General features: G+C 42.5%; 1 protein-coding gene and 1 pseudogene across 1 annotated transcript in view; one reads left to right on the top strand and one right to left on the bottom strand.

The window, feature by feature from the left end:
• The window catches only part of CAP2 (cyclase associated actin cytoskeleton regulatory protein 2), a 162,399-nt gene that overhangs the window by 22,360 nt on the left and 121,181 nt on the right, over positions 1–18,858 (bottom strand). The gene's annotated exons all lie outside the window — the stretch shown is intronic.
• On the top strand, positions 1,980–2,724 carry LOC129038920 (large ribosomal subunit protein uL30-like; annotated as a pseudogene).

The raw sequence follows: 18,858 nt of genomic DNA, 5'->3' as shown, positions 1-18,858 counted from the left end.
TGAGCTGAGATCACGCCACTGTACTTTAGCCTGGTGACAGAGGGAGACTCCGTTTCAAAAAAAAAGAAAAGCTGCACATCTATGATTTTAAATGCCCATATTCAGAGTACAAAAGTTCACTTCTGTTGCAAGAACACAGCACAACGCCTAAAAATGCTGCATTTAAGGTCTATTAAGATTAATTTTGAGAGCAGATATTCAATTATATACTTTTTTTTTAAATTGGCACAAAGACTTTTTAAAAAGCTACTGTACTGCAAATCCCTTTCTCTAAGTTAATTTCAGCTGTCCTGGGAACAGCTGCCTCCTCTATTTTTAAATATATGAACAGTAGCTATAAAATAATGAAACCAATATGCAGCGTGTGGAAGGTTTGTGATTTTTTTGGATACATATACTATATACAAGTATACTTTATTTAATATAGTTCTATACTAATGTACATCAAAATTTGTTTTCATTAATTGTTACTTCTTGAAATACTAATCGCTTTATTACTTTAGATTTTATTATGAAAGGGAAAACACTTCCAAGTTCTTTTTTTTTTTTTTTTTTTTTTTGGTGGGAGGTGTTGAGATGGAGTTTCGCTCTTGTTGCCCAGGCTGGAGTGCGATGGTGTGATCTCGGCTCACCGCAACCTTCATCTCCCAGGTTCAAGTGATTCTCCTGCCTCAGCCTCCCGAGTAGCTGGGATTACAGGAGTGCACCACTATGCCCAGCTAATTTTTTGTATTTTTAGTAGAGACAGGGTTTCTCCATGTTGGTTAGGCTAGTCTTGAACTCCTGACCTCAAGTGTTACGCCCACCTCAGTCTCCCAAAGTGCTGCGATTACAGGCATGAGCCACCACTTCCAGTTTTTTTTTGGTTTTTTTTGTTTTTGAGACGGAGTATCGCTCAGTCACCCAGGCTGGAGTGCAGTGGCGCGATCTCGGCTCACTGCAACCTCCACCTTCTGGGTTCAAGTGATTCTCCTGCCTCACCCTCCAGTAGCTGGGATTACAGGTGCCCGCCACCACGCCTGGCTAATTTTTTTGAATTTTTAGTAGAGAAGGGGTTTCACCATGTTGGCCAGGCTGGTCTCAAACCCCTGACTTCAAATGATTCACCCACCTTGGCCTCCCAAAGTGGTGGGATTACAGGCGTGAGCCACTGCGCCCTACCTAAACTCTAAGATTTTCAAACCCAACTGGGCGCGGTGGCTCACGCCTGTAATCCCAGCACTTTGGGAGGCTGAGGCTGGCGGATCACCTGAGGTCAGGAGTTCGAGACCAGCCTGGCCAACATGGTGAAATCCTGTCTCTACTAAAAATACAAAAATTAGCCAGGCACGGTGGCACACACCTGTAATCCCAGCTACTCAGGAGGCTGAGGCAGGAGAATCACTTGAACCCGGGAGGCGGAGGTTGCAGTGAGGCCAGATCGCGCCACTGCGCTCTTGCCTGGGGGATAGAGCAAGACTCTGCCTCCAAAAAAAAGAAAAAAAAAAATTTTCAAACCCAACAATAGAGTTAGTAGAGAATTTGGTTTGAGTAGAATCTAACTCTTAATAGTTGGATTGAAAGTGAATTGAATAACTAAGACTGCTTTGTCAGTCCACTAAACAAACATTTACCGAGGGCTACCTTGCTGGGAATGGGGTACTTGACAAGGAAACACACATACGTTCTGTTTTTTAAGAAGCTCATAATCTAGTGGTGTTGGCAAACCCACAAAGAAGTAATTGTAGATGAAGTGTGATATGAGTCACACATCACGTGAATGAGGGATGCTGGGGTGCAAAGGTGGAAGTGACCAGCTCTCCTCAGGACGGTCTGGGTGATTTGCAGGTATCTTTATCCTAAAAGGAGAAGCTGAAGGGCTTTAAGCATGGGGGGAATGTATATAGACAACATTGTTCTCCAACTTTAAGTACAGGTCAGGCAACCTATTAGTGTTCTTACCCATTTTTAAGAAGCAGAGACCACTCTTTTTCTGGCTGGAACCATGGAAGGTGTAGAAGAGAAGAAGTTTCCTGCTGTGCCAGAAACCCTTAAGAAAAAGCGAAGGAATTTCGCAGAGCTGAAGATCAAGTGCCTGAGAAAGAAGTTTGCCCAAAAGATGCTTCGAAAGGCAAGGAGGAAGCTTATCTATGAAAAAGCGAAGCACTATCACAAGGAATATAGGCAGATGTACAGAACTGAAATTCGAATGGCGAGGATGGCAAGACAAGCTGGCAACTTCTATGTACCTGCAGAACCCGAATTGGCGTTTGTCATCAGGATCAGAGGTATCAATGATGTGAGCCCAAAGGTCTGAAAGGTGTTGCAGCTTCTTCCCTTCGTCAAATCTTCAACAGAACCTTTGTGAAGCTCAACAAGGCTTCAATTAACATGCTGAGGATTGTAGAGCCATACATTGCATGGGGGTACCCAAGTCTGAAGTCAGTAAATGAACTAATCTATAAGTGTGGTTATGGCAAAATCAGTAAGAAGCAAATTGCTTTGACAGACAAAGCTTTGATGGCTCGATCTCTCGGTAAATATGGTATCATCTGCAGGGAGGATCTGATTCATGAGATCTATACCATTGGAAAACGCTTCAAAGAAGCAAATAACTTCCTGTGGCCCTTCAAATTATCTTCTCCACTAGGCAGAATGAAGAAAAAGACCACCCATTTTGTAGAAGGTGGAGATGCTGGCAACAGGGAGGACCAGATCAATAGGCTTATTAGAAGAATGAGCTAAGGTGTCCACCATGATTATTTTTCTAAGCTGGTCAGTTAATAAACAGTACCTGCTCTCAAATTGAAAAAAAAAAAAAAAAAAAAGCGGGAGACCAAAAAAATGAAAAAAATATCACCTGACAGTCTCTTGGAACAGGTGGATTATGTTGCTCACGGAACAATTTTTGTTAAGATGTTTCTTCCACAGAGCTAGCTTAGTGGTAGTACTGTTGTGAACCACCTGTCTTTACATATTTGTGGAGATTGTACATAAAGCCACAAAATGAAACAGCTGACATGCCGTGGCACTGTTCATGGGTGTTCCCTCTCTCTCATCCTTCCTTTATGAGCCCCTCCTTGAACTGTCCTTCATGGACACAAACACATACTCCCTTCTGTTTGTCGGTTAGATTCTCTTTAACTGCCCATCTCTGAACCATCCTGGCCCAATAACCACCCGGCTCACCATTAATGATCTCTAGGTAGCAGTGACAACTTATAGGTGTCCAATTATACACTTTAAAAGCAGTTTAGGCCCGTGCAGTAGCTCATCCCAGTAAAGTAATCCCAGTACTTTGGGAGGCTGAGGTGGTAGGGTCACTTGAGCTCAGGAGTTAGAGATCAGCATAGGCAACATAGTGAGATCCTGTCTCTACCAAAAGTAAAAAAATTAGCCGGGTGTGGTGGTTATGTGCCTGTGGTCTCAGCTACCTGGGAGCTGGGAGGCTGAGGTGGGAGGATTGCTTGAGCCCGGGAGATTGAGCTGCAGTGAGCTATGATGGCACCACTGCACTCTAGCTGGGAGACAGAGACCCTGTCTCAAAAACTAAAAGCAGTTTCAAAATCACAAAGCCATTTCAATCACAAGTACACTTACATCTTCATGCTACAACTATAGAGACTAACAATGCTTTACAACGGAACTTTTTTTTTTTTTGGTCTCACTGTGTTGCCCAAGCTGGTCTCGAACTCCTGGGCTCAAGAGAGCCTCCCACCTCGGCCTCCCAAAGTGACAACTGAATATTTTAATAAAATACTGTTTATTAATTTTTCCAAAGACAAAGAATCCCAAATGGCCTTGTGTAATATGGAACATAAAACATGAACATGATAAGCCTCTCATATAGCATAATAGGAGGGAGTGATTAAAAGAAAGAACTACCAGTTTTAGAACAGACCTAATGTTTTATACACATAAATCAGATGGTCTTCCTTTGCAAATTCATATTGTAGGGTGTGTTTATATATGTGTGTGTATATATATATATATATTTTTTTTTTTTTTTTTTTTGAGATGGAGTCTTGCTCTGTCACCCAGGCTGGAGTGCAGTGGCACGATCTCGGCTCACTGCAAGCTCCGCCTCCCAGGTTCACGCCGTTGTCCTGCCTCAGCCTCCTGAGTAGTTGGGACTACAGGCGCCTGCCACCATGCCGGGCTAGTTTTTTGTATTTTTAGTAGTGACGGGATTTTACCATGTTAGCCAGGATGGTCTCGATCTCCTGACCTCATGATCCGCCTGCCTTGGCCTCCCAAAGTGCTGGGATTACAGGCGTGAGCCACCACGCCCAGCCAGGGTGTGTTTATATTTTCAATGCAAAACTAATTTCTTTCTATTTTATGCAAGCTGTACATTGATCAATAACTCAGTGAAACTGATACCTTTCCAAATTTATTAATTTCTATAATAACTTGCAAATTTTACATTCATATTTATAGCACACTTTTATTAGAAGACAACTATAGTCAAGTAAAAAGGCTGCACATAAAACTAAAAGATGATCATCCTGTATAATGTGAGTGTAACTGAATTGAATTTATGACTTTTGTCTACATTCTCTTATTTTTATCACTTATAGGAATTAAAAAAAATTTTTTTTTTTGTAGAGATGGGGTCTCACCACATTGCCCAGGCTGGTGTCAAACTCCTGGGCTTAAGTGATCCTCCTGCCTTGGCCTCCCAAAGTGCTGGGATTACAGGCATGAGCCACCGCACCCGGCTCCACTTCTTAGAATTTTGAGACTTCTGTCAATAAAAACAAAGTTTCTGGGGGCCTTTCCAAGAACACAGAATTGTTAGTAATACCACAGTGAAGTGCTGTATAATATTTTAAATGTATGTTTATTAATAATTTTTAAAAAGTCAGTTTGGGGAAAACAGAACACTACTGGAATTTCAGATTTCCATGAAAGTACTAACGGTACTTAAATACAGTTGAAATAAAAAGACAGTCCCACAAATATGAAGGAATTGTGGGGCTCATTTGGATCCGTTTTCTTCAGAGGCAAAGCTCCAAACGCCCTTATCCTAAGATACAAAGACCAGAGGAAAGGTCATAAAAACTCAGATCTCATGGTTTCGTCGATGATTTCTGATGGCTTCATGATTCTCCACTCCTCCCATCCTCCTGTGGGTCCCTGTATGTCATTCCTTTGATGACCTGGAAAGATTTGAGCTTTGGCAGTAGATTAAAAAAAGACAGAACAGAAAGCAAAGTTGCTTTGGAGAAGTAACAACAGCTTAAAATCAGAAAACAGCCTGGGAATAACATGTGCTGTCTATATTAGTACCTGTAAACCAGTAACTTAGTGTTTTTATGTTTGTTTTTCTCTTAATTCATGCAGATGCTCCTTGACTTATAATGAGGTTTCGTCCCATAAACCTATTATAAGTTGAAAATATTGTAATAGTCAAATATGCATTTAATACACCTAATCTATTGAACCTCATAGCTTAGCCTAGCCTAATGTAAAAGTGCTCAGAACACTTACATTAGTCCACGGTTGGGCAAAACCTTCTAACACCAAGCCTATTTTACAATAAAGGGTTGAATATCTCAGGTAATTTATTAAATACCGTACTGAAGTCAAAAACAGAATGCCTGTATGGGTACTCAAACCGCTACTTGTATACCCAGATGTGGCCCTTCTAAAAACATAGGTGGTGATTTCTTTTCTACATGCTCAAAGTAAAAATTTTTGATAAAAGCAGACCAATCCCTCAGAGTAGAGTCCAGAAGAATATAATGAACACACGGCCAGGCATGGTGGCTCACGCCTGTAATCCTAGCACTTTGGGAGGCCAAGGCAGGTGGATCGCTTGAGGTCAGGAGTTCGAGACCAGCCTGGCCAACAGGCCAACATGGTGAAACCTCGTCTCTACAAAATATATAAAAATTAGCCGGGCATGGTGGCACAACCTGTAATCCCAGCTACTCAGAAAGCTGAGGCACAAGAATCGCTTGATCCCGGGAGGTGAGACTGCAGCGAGCCGAGATCATGCCACTGCACTCCAGCCTGGGCGACAGAGCAAGAATTTGTCTCAAAAAAAAAGAAAGAACGAACGAAAATAAAAAAGAATATAATGAACACAATCTAATATGCTCAAGTGATCCGTATATTCTGCATAAATTGCCTTGATATGTGGCCATAATTATTAGTTTGGCTTGCTGACATTTAGATCAAATCTGGAATTTCCAGACTGTCTTTTCTTCTTGTCTGCCAGCTTGAGAATACAATTTCTCATAAAAAAGGAAAGATAAAATTAAATTTTCCATGGGAAAACTTTCCAGGGTTAAAGATAGCAGAGTATACTCATCAAAGAAACAAACTCAAGAGGCCCAACAGTTATATAAAGACCAAGAGGGACATGTGGCTTGAATTAGCTGAACAGCTACTTCATTTGGCCAGAAGGGCCTAAGTCTGAACTACCACTAAATTCAGGTTTTTTTCTTTCAGATTTCAGGGGCATACAGAAACGACTGTACTTTCTCCAATTATCTATACTTAGTAGATAGTAGAGGTGGAGGTTAAGGCAAAATAATTGCTGTTAGAAAGATTAGTTACCTTTGGCTCCATATTATATATGCATTTTGTTTATTTAGGGATGCTCAGTTTGCATCAAGGGTGCAGACTGGACCAATAAACTGTGGCCAGGGCTTGCCTATGTGTTCTATTTTTTTTCCTTTTTTTGAGACAGAGTCTTGCTCTGTCGCCCAGGCTGGAGTGCAGTGGAGTGATGTCAGCTCACTGCAATCTCCGCCTCCTGGGTTCCAGCGATTCTCCTGCCTCAGCCTCCCAGGTAGCTGGGACTACAGGCATGCGCCACCATGCCTGGCTGATTTTGTATTTTTAGTAGAGACAGGGTTTCACCATGTTGGCCAGGCTGGTCTCAAACTCCTGACCTCAGGGGATCTGCCTGCCTCAGCCTCCCAAAGAGCTGGAATTACAGGCAGGAGCCACTGAGCCCAGCCTGTGTGTTTTGTTTTATGAAAGGTTTGTTTTACCTTTAGAAGATAATCGGCACCTTCCCCCATTTCCCTTTTTAAGAAAATAGTTTTTGCTTAAGTTAATACTACCTTCTGTTTCCTGAGTTTATACCAACTGAGAATGAAAGGCAGTGGGTGACAAGGGACAGGAGCAGAGGAGGTGTGGGCGGCCGATGGGTGTTCCTGAATAAAAGGCATTGTCCATTCCATTCCTATCACTGGACAGAAGGAAAGACACATTTTGGCTGGGTGCGGTGGCTGACACCTGTAATCCCAGCACTTTGGGAGGCAGAGAAGGTAGGATCACCTGAGGTCAGGAGTTTGAGACCAGCCTGGCCAACATGGTGAAACGCTGTCTCTACTAAAAATACAAAAATTAGCCGGGCGTGGTGGTGCGTGCCTGTAATCCCAGCCGCTCTTGAGGCTGAGGCAGGAGAATAGCTTGAACGCAGGAGGTGGAGGTTGCAGTGAGCTGAGTTCATACCACTGCACTCCAGGCTGGGTAACAGAGCGAGACTCCGCAAAAAAAAAAAAAAAAAAAAAAGACACATTTTTATGCAGCTTTTGAAAAACAGACATGATCTATAGTTAATGGACTAACGCTTTGGAAATTTCATTGTGATGACAAATGAATACAGTGGATTTAGCAAATGTGTTCAATGAGCTCATAGCTTAGGAAGAGAGGATACTTCTGTGTTCCCAGATGTGGCAGGCACTTGGCTCCCAGACTTTGAGTCTTTGCTCAGGGTGTGCCTAGTTTGGAAGGCTCTTGCCCAATTGACAATCTGGAAAACAGCCTTCAAGCCTCAACCAAAATGTGTCTTTCCTCCTTTTGTAGGGTTTTTGGAACTCTCTTAGGAGGGACTTCCATGTTTCAATGTGGCACAGTGCCTGAAACATGGTAAGTGCTTCATAAACATGTTACTGAATGAGAAAATAACTGCTGTATAAGGTAGCAAATGCTAAGCATCACAAAAGAAATGGAGAGTATAAGAAGTGCTATGCAGTTGCTGAGGATGGAAGGATAACTTCCAGCTTGTGGCGGGCATGGTGATAAGCAGAGGTTGGAGAAGCTTCTTTTTTCTTTATTTTTTGAGATGGAATCTTGCTCTGTCACCCAGGCTGGAGTGCAGGAGTGCAGTGTGTGATCTAAGCTTACTGCAGCCTCTGTCTTGCAGGTTCAAGTGATTCTCTGCCTCAGCATCCCGAGTAACTGGGATTACAGGTATGTGCCATGACGCCTGGCTAATTTTCATATTTTTAGTAGAGATGGGGTTTTGTCATGTTGGCCAGGCTGGTCTTAAACTCCTGGCCTCAAGTGATCCACCTGCCCCGGCCTCCCAAAGGTGCTGGGATTACAGGCATGAGCCGCTGCACCCAGCCCAGAGAAGCTTCTTGAGTGAGGACTGTTTCAGTAGACCTTGAAGGATGGACAGGATTTGATGTAAGGAAGCGAGAGGAAGGGGATTCTAGGAGCTGGGGACATGAACACTGTCATTACGATAAATGAAATGGAATTGTTAATAATCACATAAGAACTTAGAGATTCACATCACTGTCATCTTTCAAAGCCAGATCTTCGGATGCTACAGACTTCTTTCACGAAACCACTACTACTCAAAAAAATGTCTTTTTGGTTGCCTTCAGACCTGTTTACAAAAACATGCACACCAAATACTCACTTATGCCTTTATACTCTGCTCCTTTGGCCTGAAAAGAGTATTACTCGAATTGATCCCTCTCGGAAGAGGGTCTCAATGGAGTTTGGCCATGTGACAAGATAAAACTCATTGTTAAAGAAAGATTATTTGCCACTCCTGAATGACCCCAAAGAGATGGGCCAAGGGCTTCATCTGCTGTTGCCCTTTCTTACTCCAGGCTTGGGAGGGACAGTGAGGTGGAGCAAATCACTCAGCTGTGGCAGTGACTGCTGGGAGGCTCCACCTCAGGAAGTGGGGGTGGACTGGGGAGCAAAGGCTGGGCAGTTAGACGCAGAGTGTGGCATCTCAGTGACAAATGACAATACAGGGGTGCCGGCAGCTGGGGTCACTCAAGTTCTCCTCATACACAGTGACGCCCTGCTTTGATTTGGGGAGCATCTCTGCCTGCCCCCCTAAACCACCACCTCCTGATGTTCCTAAGAGGGGATGGAGGAAAGAATGGGCAACAGGACACACTCAGTTGCAAGATTGCCTTCAACACCATGAATTAAGGAATTTAAATGAATACATTTTCCCAGAATGATGGTTTAAATAAATTAGAAATGTATATTAACTTGCTAGCCCTTATTTTAGAGAGCTTTGAATTCTTGATTATGAAAAAGTTCTGGTAAATAAAATAATACTGACCATTAAAGTAGGCAGCTTTAAAAGCTACTACTATTTTGATTGATGGAGAGAGAGATTTAAATACTCTAAAATGGCCAGGTGTGGTGGCTCATGCCTGTAATCCCAGCACTTTGGGAGGCCAAGGCAGGAGGATCACCTGAGGTTAGGATTTCAAGACCAGCCTGGCCAACATGGTGAAATCCCATTTCTATTTTAAAAAAAGTACAAAAATTAGCCAAGTGTGGTGGCGCGCACCTGTAATCCCAGCTACTCAGGAGGCTGAGGCAGGAGAATCGCTTGAACATGAGAGGCAGAGGTTGCAGTGAGCCAAGATCATGCCACCACTGAACTCCAGCCTGGGTGACAAGAGCGAAACTCCATCTCAAAAAAAAAAAAAAAAAAAAGAAATACTCTAAAATATTTATAGATTCTTATTAAGGTATGAGGCAGGCTTGACTGGGGATGGGCAGGATTTGAATGCCAAATCAGACTGAAGACTCGCTGCAATGGGGGAAAGAGGTGAAAGCACCTCTCCAGAAGACATGCCCACCAGGGCCATGTCAGTTGACCACTGCCATGGCAACACCTGGAAGTTACTAACTACCCCTTTCCATGGCAATGACCTGGAAGTTATCACCTCTTTTCTAGAACTTTCTGAATAACCCACCCCTTAATTTGCCTATAATTAAAAGTGAATATAAATATGATGGCAGAATGGTCCCTGAGCTGCTACTCTGGGCACAGTTCCTATGGTCCCTCTGCTGCTGCTGCACATTGCAGCTGCCATAGAAGCTGCTGTCTAACACCACTGGCTCACCCTTGAATTCTCGCCTGGGCAAAGCCAAGAACCCTCTCAGCTAAGTCCCACTTTTGGGGTTCACCTTCCCTGCAACATTATCAACTGACACTAAAACTCAAAGGTATTTATGAGATAATAAAAACAGTTCTGAATAGAACACATTTACTTAGAGCTTCACAGTACAGCTCTTAATGACTGTGTGTGAAATTGGAGATATTTGACTATTTTTCACCTAAACTTATTCTATTGAAGATATAGCACAGATTAAAATGAAAATTCCAAATACCCCGAATTTCAAAAGGCAGAAATTGAAGCCATAAGAAATAATCCATCAAATTAGACAACTGGTCCAGAAATAATCAAGAGTTCATTACAGGAAAACTTCTTACTCCTTTTTTTTTTTTTGAGACGGAGTCTTGCTCTGTTACCAGGCTGGAGAGCAGTAGTGCGATCTCAGCTCACTGCAACCTCTGCCTCCTGGGTTCAAGCCATTCTCCTGCCTCAGCCTCCCAAGTAGCTGGGACTACAGGCATACGCCACCACGCCCAGCTAATTTTTGTATTTTTAGTAGAGACGGGGTTTCACCACAGGATGGTCTTGATCTCTTGACCTTGTGATCCAACCGCCTCGACCTCCCAAAGTACTTTGATTACAAAAACTTTTTACTCCTTAATTCTGTAAAACTGCATCTGCCTCCAGTCCTCCAGAAACTGCTCTTGGAAGGTTACTAATAGCATGGTAAACATGGCTGATGACAGCCTTTGTCCAATCCTTATTCACCACAGCTTACTGCAGTTGGTATCACTGGCCAGCCTGTTTTTCCTATAGCTTTGAGACCCTCCATTCTTCTAGTTCTCCTATCTCTTGTCTCCTTGATTAGTTTACCCCATTCTTGAAATAATGGTGTTTTCCAAGGTTTTATCCTTGATCTCACTCTCTCTTTTTTAACCATCTTATTTATTTGCTGGTCTTTTCTAGGTAGATGACTCCCAACACGTACATCGGGGTCTCCCCCTTTAGCGAATTCCAGATCTGAATCTCATCTCCTGACTCCACGTGTTTGGACGTCTCTCCTATACCTCCTGCACCTCAAACACAATGCAGTGAACCCCAGGTGAAGATTTTTCTTCCTTCTCTACCAGCTCCTCCTTGTGATTTCCCTATTTTTATATTACCACGATTCTCTCCCAGACTTCCAGATTGGAAATTTTGTGTTAGATTTTACGTCCCTCGTCCTCCAACTCAGTGCATTGAGTCACTCCATCTCTTTGCATTGCCATTGTCACACTCTAGGTCACACACTAACTACCTCACCCTCTAGCCATCCACTAAAGTCTCCCAACACGTATCAGGGCCTCTAATCTCTTCCCCTCTCCGTCTATCTTATGCAATTCATAAGTCATTATTCACAGTGTGTTACTTTCTGCTTAAGAACCCATTCAGGCCGGGTGCGGTGGCTCACACCTGTAATCCCAGCACTTTGGGAGGCTGAGGCGGGTGGATCACCTGAGGTATCAGCCAGGCATGGTGGCATATGGCTATAGTACCAGCTACTCTGGAGGCTGAGGCAGGAGAATCACCTGAACCCAGGATGCGGAGGTTGCAGTGAGCCGAGATCATGCCACTGCACTCCAGCCTGGCGACAGAGTGAGACTCTGTCTCAAAAACAAAAAACAAACAACAAAACCTATGGCAAAAGAAACAACTTCAAACACCACATGGCCCCACCTTCTTAGCGTAATGCATGAGGATTTCACCATCTGGCCCCAACCTGCCTTTCTGGCCTCACCTTTTGCCACATTCAGCTCTGCAAAACCACCAGCCTTTCTCTCAAAGTACATTGTTCATGTCTTACATACATATGCTGAATTCTCTGCCCCAAAACTGCCCTTCCCTTTACTGTTTGCCTAGGGAACTCCTGCTCACCCTCAAGATCCAAATCAAGTGTCAGCCCTTTTGTGTCTCTTCCTGCCCACGCAGGAAGGAGTCTAATTCACAAGGGTTATTTTCCAACCTAGCTTTGTATTGCTGTTATTTATTTATGCATCATAATAAAAACCCTGCTGCTTCACGGAAGAACTTAGTATAAATATAATGCCTGGTGTGTGCTTGGTACATGGTAAGTAGCCAATAAATAGTTACCAAGGAAGTGAATTACTAAATAAATCAATGTGTAAAAGTGAATGATTTCCCTATAACAACTCCTTTGGCCCAACTTAAATACAGTAGAGCAGTGCTTTTCGAACTTCACTATGCATATAAATTACCTGGGAATCCTGTTGAAAAGTAGGTTGTGATTCAGGAGGGCTGAGGTGGGGCCTGAGAGCCTGAGATTTCTTTTTTTTCTTTTCTTTTTTTTTTTTTTTTTTGAGACAGAGTCTTGCTCTGTTGCCCAGACTAGAGTGCAGTGGTGCAATCCAGGCTCACTGCAACCTCTGCCTCCCAGGTTCAAGCGATTCTCCTGCCTCAGCCTCCTGAGTAGCTGGGATTACAGGTCTGCACCACCACACCCAGCTAATTTTTGTATTTTTAGTATAGACAGGTTTTCACCACGTTGGCCACAATGGTCTCGAATTCCTGACCTTAGGTGATCCACCCGCCTCAGCCTCCCAAAGCGCCGGGATTACAGGCTTGAGGTACTGCACCCGGTCAAGGCGCCTGAGCTTTCTAACAAGTGCCCAGGTTGCTGTCGGCCCCAGAACCACGCTGCACTGCAGGATGGGCCATATCTTCCACGTTGTCCTGGTGTATGCAAGCGTCATGCCTTGTGTGGATTCCCTAGCACACTGCTCTCCCTATTCTGTCATGGTGCATTGCTTATCTTCTTCAGCTAGAATGTGCGTTTCCATGGACAGGAATCGTGTCCACAATGCCATCTACCCATCTTTGTATTCTTAGCCCCTTGCCCAGAACTCAGTGCATAGTAGATGCTTAAGCCATATTGGTTTAATTATGTGGTCTCTGTCAGGCTGAACTCACAGCCACTTCCAACCTAACTTTATTATCTATTTGTGCATTTGAGGCTCCTTTGTTAGTTGATGACACTTCTTTTTTTTTTTCTGAGACAGAGTCTCGCTCTGCGGCCCAGGCTGGAGTCCAGTGGCGCGATCTCGGCTCACTGCAAGCTCCGCCTCCTGGGTTCATGCCATTCTCCTGCCTCAGCCTCCTGAGTAGCTGGGACTACAGGCACCTGCCACCTTGCCCGGCTAATTTTTTTTTTTTTTTGTATTTTTAGTAGAGACAGGGTTTTACCGTGTTAGCCAGGATGGTCTCGATCTCCTGACCTCGTGATCTGCCTGCCTCGGCCTCCCAAAGTGCTGGGATTACAGGCATGAGCCACTGCGCCCAGCCAGTTGATGACACTTCTAACCCCTGCTGAGCAATGTGGAACCCTTCCATAGGAGAATGAGAGTAACTGGCCACCCAGAGCCCCAGAAGGGACCTAGAAGCCCAAACTGAACTAAGTAGAACGACGCAGCTGTGGTCAGGTACACTGGCCAGAGCTACTCCAGGGGAAGAGCCATAGAGAACAGTGAGCTTTGTCTCATCCAGCACATCATCTGAGGCGCTGTCCATTCACTTTGATTAATACCCCTAAGGTGTGGGTTTGGTACAAGTTCTAAATGAAAATTTGGATATAAAATCTTAAGAACAGTTTTCTCTTGTAAATAGCAAGAGGAAGGTAAAGTGGCCTGAAGACTTGAAAACGTACAAGGCATACATATTCATATTTAATGACATGCCACAGAGTCTACATTATTTATAATAAGTCAGGATACCCTCTGGCTGAGTTTTAATTTGATCAAAAGTAAGCTATTAAACTTTCACTTTGTTAACAGACATTTGGCCTTTACACCAAGAAACAAAAAGAAAAGAAATATCTACCTGGAGGAAAAGAAGTGATCCTAAAGCGTTTTGCTTTGGGAAAAATGAAACGCCACCTTGTCTATAATTGTAACCACCCCCAACGACTTGCATTTTCCTGGAGGTTCAGGAGAGGCTAGGATGGATGATAGTGTATAGGATGGATTTTTAAAACCCGTATTATTAAGAATTACATTGGCTGGGTGCAGCGGCTCATGCTTATCATCCTAGCACTTAGGGAGGCCAAGGCAGGCAGATCACTTGAGCCCAGGAGTTTGAGACCAGCCTGGGCAATGTGATGAAATCACGTCTCTACAAAAAAAATATAAAAATTAGCCAGGCATGTTGGTGCACGCCTGTCGTCTTAGCTACTTAGGAGGCCTTGAGGCAGGAGGATTGCTTGAGACCAGGAGGTCAAGGCTGCAGTGAGCTGCAGTCGTGCCACTGTACTCCAGCCTGGGCATCAGAGCGAAACTCTGTATCAAAAAAACAAAACAAAACAAAACAAAAAACAGTAACAACAAAAAAAATAGAACTACATCACTATTACATAAGACTGTATATACATTCATCCATGCGCAGTTTTATTCTACTCTACAAATAATTATATCCTATTTGATCCCAAAGCTAAAGTAATTCAGAAATATAGGAAAGGACAGAAATATGTCAACAAGTTTAACAACCGAAAGTTAATAAAATAAATCATATTTATCCTAATCATAGAATTCTTTACATGACCTTTATCTGAGCAGAATTTTCTGAACAGACCTTTTTTAGAACAGAATAATAGTCTGCATTTATAGATTCACAGAAATGAACAGTTTTGTAGGAAAAAAATCAATTATTTCAGTAATTATAAGTGTAAAGACTAAGCCTTAGTCTTTTGACTTTAGTTATCTGATTTGAAGGAAATGCCAAGGAATATTACAGTTCTGACCAACTGCGAGGGATCCTAAGTAACAGTACTGCTAATGGGTTTATGCCAAAAGATCAATTTGTTCAACAAAGTGCATTTGAAACTTAGCACTGAGGAAATGACACAAACTCATATGAAAAAGAGGTCCGGTCCCAAGGATGAAACTAACTGAAAACGGCAAGTAGTTTCTGGTGTGGGGTCTTTCTGGTTGACAGCTGTCTTAATGTTGGAAGAAAGCTCATAGAAATGACAAGATTCCATTTACCATGGTAAATGTAAGAAGACATTCCAGACAGATAACTCCACAGCTGCTTCCTCCCACCCAACTCACCCCCACCCCACCCGGCACACTTGCACACACACGTAGACTCTCTTCAAATCACTGGTCTCAAAGTTTGGCATTTTACCCTGACAACTGAACAGGGCAGCAGTTGCCTGACACAGCTGCGGTCTGGAGGCAGAGGTTAGGAGATGGGATCAGGGACTTTCAGCTCCAACTGTTAACTCAGGGAAGGATGATTTTGTACAGCCACGTGCCCTTGGACAGTCCAGGTCTCAAACAGCATGCTGTCAGTCACTAAAAACCCCACAGAGTGCAAATCTCAAAATCCAATTTGGAAATAGAAAAAAACAACAATTACTGAAAGTACTTGAGATGTTAAGTCCTCATAAACTTTTCACGGTGCAAGTAGGAGTTTTGTGCAATGGACTGTGTCTGTTAAGATGGAATGGGTTTTTTTTTAAAAACCTCTGGGCCGGATGTGGTGGCTCACGCCTGTAATCCCAGCACTTTGTGAGGCCGAGGCGGGCAAATTCCTTGAGCTGAGGCGTTCGAGACCAGCCTGGGCAACACGGCAAAACTCTGTCTCTACAAAAAATAAAAAAAATTAGCCAGGTGTGGTGGTGCAGGCCTGTGGTCCCCGCTGCTTGGGAGGCTGAGGCAGGAGGATCATTAGAGTCCAAGAGGTTAAGGTTGCAGTGAGCCGTGATTGTGCCACTGCATTCCAGCCTGGGTGACACAGTGAGACCCTGCCTCAAAAAAACAAAAAAGTTAAATTAAAAAAAAAATCTCTGAATACTGTAGTGTCCGTGAACATCAACACCACATCTTTCTACATTCTTTCATGATATTTACCTTTTTATAAATATGTAGTTTTTACAGAGCTGTGATCAGTGGGCAAACAAATGAAATGGTCTTGTTTCATTTTTTCCTCCCAAAGACCATTCAATCAGATGATTCTAGTAGTCCTTTTCTCTTCTCTGCAAGAATGCTGCAACTCTGGCTATAACTGTTTATCCTTCATTTTGCTGGAATGTCAACAGGCCATAGTAAGAGAGGAGAAATTAGCTTGATTTATGCTATGGACTATGTTTCGGAATCTTTTAAGTAGTTTTTAATAATTTAAAAGAAATTTGATTTTAAAATTCAAAAATATAATTGTTATAATATACTTTTTAATAGCTGCCCAAACCTTGGAAGAATAAGACAAAAAATCAGGAAATACATTTCTAGGCATACGTTTGAAAGCTTGACAAAAGATTTTTCGTCATTTTTAATATCTGACCAAAACTTTATCATTTTACTCTTCCATTAAAGACGTGAAGTAGATGCTTTGCTTTTACCATTTTGAATAGAATTTTCCCCTGGCATATTATGTGAGCACATAATATGTATAATATAAATAACAGCTGTCATGGCGATCCATGATGCCTGATGTGCTCTATGGATCATATTTATTTTGTATAAATATAACACGTTTTATAACTATTTATTTATTTATTTTAAGACCAAGTCTCACTCTATTGCCCAGGCTGAAGGGCAGTGGCACGATCTCGGCTCACTACAACCACCGCCTCCCGGGTTCAAGTGATTCTCCTGCCTCAGCCTCCCAAGTAACTGGGATTACAGGTGCCCGCCACCATGCCTGGCCAATTTTTGTATTTTTAGTAGAGACAGTGTTTTGCTATGCTGGCCAGGCTGGTCTCAAACTCCTGACCTCAGGTGATCCACCCGCCTCAGCCTTCCAAAGTGCTGAGATTACAGGCATGAGCCACCACACCTAGCTTATAACACATTTTTAAAAATGTGAGATGTGACTCACTAGTGGGGTCATGAAATCAATTTATTGGGTCTCAGCCAGAATTTTATAAAAAATGAAATAAAAAATAAAATATCTGAATGTGTTGTACATGGTAAGAGCAAGTACTGTTTTGTGAAGCTTGAACATAAGTATTCACTTTAGAACAAAGGAAAACAACTACATTGATATTTTTCTGTAATTAATAATCAATTATTCTCTTTTATATTCATAAACACAATTACTCAGCTTTGCACATTGCATTAAAGGTATTCAAACCATTGAAAAGTAATTTTCTATTCATTTTCCATGGGCACCATTAGAGAATTAACAGGCTAGCATTTGTTGACACTATTTTCCATAAATGGATTCTCATTCCTCTGGCATTTGTCTACCATGAAATAATAATAGAGCCAAGGGCTCCTGATTTTCATTTCACTGTTCTCTAATAATGATCTAACTCCATTGCAAAGATGTGACACTTTCTCTTTATGATACATGGCTCTACAACAAAACACTATCTCATTGGAAATCGATAAAAAATAATTCCAATTAGTCTACATAAACACCCATCCATATCCACACATACCCTTACTTATTAAAACCCTTCACATGTTTTTGAACTCTCTTCTCAAAAGTCACAATGTTGTGGTCAGAAAAAAAAAATAATCCACTTAGTTGTATCTTGCACTGTGCATTTCAGTGCTATAGGAGAAAATAGGCAAAGTAGAATATAAAAAGAAACATTGGTCTTGAAGGGTCAATGTTAACATTGGTATAAGTGTTGGAAAACAAATGTAGAAGGCCCCACACTCTCTTGAAAAACCACAAACTCTCCTTTAGCATGAAGCCTGCTTACTATACCAACAGGGACATCCAGCATGGAGGGTTAGGTGCTGGGGTACTGCTTTCAGGACAGTGAGTTTTACCTATGAATGGAATTCACAAAGAAGCTGTTTCATTCAAGTTAACATTAATTTCTTTATTTTATTTTGATTTCCATAGATGTTTGGGTAAGAGATGGTGTTTGGTTACATGAGTAAGTTCTTTAGTAGTAATTTGTGAGATTTTGGTGCATCCATCACCTGAGCAGTGTACACTGCACCCAATTTGTGGTCTTTTATCCCTCAGCCCCCTCCCACCCTTTCCCTCAAGTCTCTAAGTCCACTGTAACATTAATTTCTAATGGAAAGGAGTTTCCATGAAAAGCAGGTGCAGAGATTCAAAAGGGCAAGAAACATTCTAAGAGTCACCTCATGGTCATTTAGTTCAAACCATTTACTGAGCACTTACTCTGTGCCAGGCACTATACTAGGGGCTGGAGACAAGAGATGAGTTTCCAATCTAGTGGCAGAGCCCCAAAAGCACACAGTAAAGCACCATTCCACATGCTAAGGATATGACTGAGGTATACTCAAGATGCAAAGGAGGCAGACAGGGAGCAGAGCCACTTAACCCTGATGGGGAGCTGACGGAGATCAATGGAAGTTTCTTAAAGAGGTGATGTGTGAGGTGAGCCTTACAGAAGACATAGGGGTACTTCCCCGGGGGAAATTAGGTTATACAGCAGGATATAGGTTCAGGACATTGCAATAAAGGTTACACAATATGAGTTCGGTAAATTTTGAAACAACATCAATTTCATTTGGTGCAATCCAAGCACTGACTTTGTTCAGGATACCACAAGGAGCGAGGGGTTGCTGGAACACACAGTGAGACATGGGAGAAGGATGTGAGAGATAAAGCTGAAAGGGGCAAAGGTCAGCGCAACATCTCACATGGGAATTAAAGTGGGAACAGACACAGGCCGCGATCTTATGCTGCTACTAAGATACCAAAGTCCTAGGATCGCCTAGGTATTCAAAAATACTATTCAATACACTTTAGAACACTAAAAGAGAAGTTA

The sequence above is a fragment of the Pongo pygmaeus genome, chromosome 5, assembly GCF_028885625.2.
Source record: "Pongo pygmaeus isolate AG05252 chromosome 5, NHGRI_mPonPyg2-v2.0_pri, whole genome shotgun sequence".
In the NCBI taxonomy this organism is placed as follows: domain Eukaryota; kingdom Metazoa; phylum Chordata; class Mammalia; order Primates; family Hominidae; genus Pongo; species Pongo pygmaeus.
The sequence above is the reverse complement of the archived record's forward strand: the minus strand, read 5'-3'. Positions and strand labels throughout refer to the sequence as shown.